This window comes from Ornithodoros turicata, chromosome 5 (genome assembly GCF_037126465.1).
Source record: "Ornithodoros turicata isolate Travis chromosome 5, ASM3712646v1, whole genome shotgun sequence".
Lineage (NCBI taxonomy): Eukaryota > Metazoa > Arthropoda > Arachnida > Ixodida > Argasidae > Ornithodoros > Ornithodoros turicata.
In genome coordinates this window covers 26,138,125-26,142,187 of record NC_088205.1, presented here as the reverse complement: position 1 = coordinate 26,142,187, position 4,063 = coordinate 26,138,125, and the positions used below count along the sequence as shown (strand labels likewise).

The 4,063-nt window shown below is 43.1% G+C and overlaps 1 non-coding gene across 1 annotated transcript; it reads left to right on the top strand.

The window, feature by feature from the left end:
* The first annotated feature begins 3,466 nt into the window (after positions 1-3,466).
* Trnai-gau (transfer RNA isoleucine (anticodon GAU)) lies at positions 3,467-3,539 on the top strand. Its single transcript has one exon. It is a non-coding gene; the product is annotated as a tRNA-Ile (tRNA).
* Positions 3,540-4,063: the final 524 nt, after the last annotated feature.

Below are 4,063 nucleotides of genomic sequence, written 5' to 3'. Positions count from 1 at the left end.
AAAGAACCTTGCCATCAGTCCGGTTGATACTGTTACAACCTTAGGTGTAATCTTTACCTATACACTTACATGGTCAATGCAAATCAATGAAGTGCATACAAAAGCGTCGCGCACCATTCGTTTTTTGTACAGGTATAGAAGATGCATAACGAAGAGTGTTGTTTTATTATTGTACTATTGGGCTAATTTATTCTCACCTCAACTGCTGTCTTCTATTCATTTTACAAAAGAAGACACTCCGTATCTTGAATTGCCTTCCATAACATCATACTACCACAGGGATCTTCGAACAGGATGGTGTAACTGAAATCCATAATCTGTATAAGTACAAATTACTTTGTTACTACCAAACAGAGTGTAGAAAACTACTACCATATGTTCTCTGTATGTTTAATCTGCTAGAAAACACATCTCACTATGAACAGAGAAATGTACGGATTTTCAAAACTCCTAGATGCCGAACAGTATACCGGGTGTCTCAGTTAAATCCCCAGGCTAAATAATTCGCGAACGGGTGCACAAATCAAGGAACTTTCTTTTTTACAAGTATCTGTCCGATACCACCTACAAGCCGCACACCGTGTGAATGAGTGCGAGGGGCTCATTACTTAAATAAAAATTCAAATGAGTTTCGTAAAAAAACATGATTTCTAAAGCAGGGCGCCGTCAGCATTAAAATGTGTACTACCCCTTTTGTGACCTTCGGTGGACACCTTTTAAAGAAAAATCTGCCACTGAAGCGGGTCATTTGTTCCAGTAGCTAATTGATTTCGGTTTACAAATTTTTGTAGTGGCTGGTCGCGGCGAAGCGCAAAAGGACGCTCTTCCACTTCCTTATCCATCAATGAATTGCGTGTTCTTGAGCTCACTTCGCTATGGGGAGTGCTGAAGAAAAAATGGACAGCATGTTATATCAAGGCACTACACGGTGGTCCACCAATCATTATAGAAATTCATAGTAAAAAGCGTAGGCCCCGGAGAGACATGCGGTCAAGGGATTTTTTTCTGCCAATAACTTTTGAGGCATATTGGTAACATTTTTATTTCATTTCAATTGACGGAAAGTTAATTTCTTGATTTGAACTCCGAAATTTGCCAAGGCAACCTAGTGTTTTCTTTGCGGAAATAGGTTCCCCGTGGTCATTTTACTCAGTATAGCACATAATCCCACTCGTAATGCAATGGCAATTATGGAAATAAATTCGCCGAAAATCCGTGGAAATGAGCCCTTGGCTCCACCTCTTTTTTGACGGCTCGTAGTTCGAGCGCAGGGCTGCGAAGAAGGGAGGTTACATTGACACGCTACACGAGGGGGGAAAGGGTTACAAGCCTTACCCACGGAACAAACACGCGCGGTGAGTGCGGGAATCAGAGCTATCTTATCAAAAATGAGGTCACCCGACGGCTTGTAACCCTTTCCCCCCTCGTGTGGCGAGTCAATGTAACCTCCTTTCTTCGCAGCTTTGCGCTCAAACTACGAGCCGTCAAAAAAAGAGGCGGAGCCAAGGGCTCATTTCCACGAATTTTCAGCGAATTTATTTCGACAATTGCCATTGCATTACGAGTGGGATTATGTGCTATACTGGTAAAATGACCACGGAGAAACCCATTTCCGCAAAGAAAACGTAAGGTTGCCTTGGGAAATTTCGGAGTTCAATTCCAGAAATTAATCTTCCGTCAATTGAAATGAAATAAAAATGTTACCAATATGTGGCAAAAGTTATTAGCAGAAAAAATCCATTGACTGCATGTCTCTCCGGGGCCTACATTTTTTACTATAAATTTCCATCATGATTGGTTGACCACCCTGTATGTGATTAACTGTGTTTCGTCCGTGCGATCACAACAGAGAAAGGGCGCATATCAGTCAGATAAGCCGGGTGGGGACTGGCGTAGCCTGTCTAACGCTGTTACTTTTTGTTCAGCACTCGCCGTTGCGGAGTAAACTCAAGAACACGTAATTCATTTGTGGATATAAGGGAGTAGAAGAGCGTCCTTTTGCGCTTCACCGCTACCAGCAGCGACAAAAATATGTAAAGCGAAACCAAGTAATTACTGCAACAAATGACCCGCTTCGGTGGCAGATTTTTCTCTAAAAGGTGTCCACTGAAGGTCCCAAAAGGGGTAGTACCCATTTTAATGCCGACGGCGCCCTGCTTTAGAAGTCATCTTTTTCACGAAACTCATTTGAATTTTTCATTTAAATAATGAGCGCCTTCCACACATTTACACGGTGCGCACTCTGTAGGTGGTATCGGAAAGATACTTGTAAAGAAGAAAGTTACTCGATTGGTGCACCCGTTCGCGAATTATTTAGCCCGGGGATCTAACTGAGATACCCTGTATAGCGAGCAGAGTGTGTCTTATGTGCTGCCAAACCTATTGAACTCTTGTCCTTTAGATCCCTTGTCCGCATCAGGCAAGATGATCCGGAGTATCTGCATGTAGTTATTGATTGACTGACTGGTTTATTTAAAATGATGCTGGCTGTATAAAAGCCACCCATGCCTTTTGTATTTGGGAGCTGTGAACTCGCCAAGTCACATATGTGAGTTTTGTCATCAGATGCCACCACGATCGCTTTTGCGGAAATATAATAATAAATTATTATTATTATCATCCCTGATGTAAGTGCTCAACATAACCGGAACTTCGGCACAGTGAGCAGCTGAAGCCAACTGAATTAAAGGGGCACTAAAATACAAAAACAACTTGCTCTTAAATGAAAGTCTGTGTTTAATTAGTGCAGTTCAAGCAAAATTAGTTCACACAACACTACCGGTTGGAAGAAAAATGCAATGAAACAGAGCCAGTCTTTGACGGCAACGAATGGGATCCCCGGGAGGCAAAGATTGGCGGCATCCAATCAGACAGCAAGAGAAACGCACGCATACCTGTCGTGGGCGTGTGAATTTGGAACGGGTCCGATCGTACACTCTTACAAATGAACTTCACCACATAGCACACTCCTAGCCAACCATCATCTCGAATGATATCGTTATCTGCCCTGATTTGTTGAAAACGGGAGGCGTACGCCTTTTTGTGACAATTATGAACAGCATATAAGTGTCACAAAAAAGGCGTACGCCTGCCGTTTTCAACAAATTAGGGCAGATAACGATATCATTCGAGATTATGGTTGGCTAGGAGCGTGCTATGCGATGAAGTTCATTTTTAAGAGTGTAGTATTCCGTATACAGGGTGTCCCAGAAAACTTCGAGAAATCTTTCATCGTTGATTTCTTAGGCAATTGAGGCTTTGTTTGTATCTGTCCCTTCTATGTTGTTCCAGCCTCAGAACATCAGTTTCTCTCTTGTTCAACAGGTGCCGCTTGCGTCGATTTCCGTCGTATGAATGTGTGTATGAGTGAGCAAAAAATGTAAGAGTGAAAGGAGGGTGAGTGAGAGTGAGTGGCTGGTTTGTCGTCCCTTCAGATAACGCACCCCGAAAGTCGCTGGAGAGGCGTGTTAGCTTAGCTCAATTGGTAGAGCCCTGGACCGATAATCCAGAAGATGTGGGTTCGATCCCTACAGCTGGCTAACCTTTTCAGTGACTTTCATCTTTCATCCAGAAAACGTGTCATTGAATTATGATAAAAAAAAACAACGCCACCTAGAATCATGTGGGCATCGGCATTTGTTCTTACTAGGTTTTTGCCACCCCTGACGTGAATGTCATGTATCGTAAGTTTAATTATGTAAATATTTGCGAACTGAACTCGGAAATTTGCCAAGTCAAGGTCACTTTTTTTACTCCACCAATATGAAGAGCGTGCCGAATTCACTCAAATTCATGATAATTGACAGTGATATTCACGAGCTATCCCATCAGAAAAAATAGCCGAACATCATGCTTTTCGGAGCGCCGGGCCATAACGCGCTACGACGTTTTGAGCGCAATTGCTGTCAGTTCAACGAAAGGAGGTTCCAAACCCAGCCCACAGAGTGATAGTAGAAAAAGTGACAATCCCAGAAATTGGGAGAGGGAAAGCATGCTTCCTGCGAAAGTCGGACGCGATAAGCCACGCCAGTGTTATCTGTTTCTGCGGTGCCGGCGTGGGCTG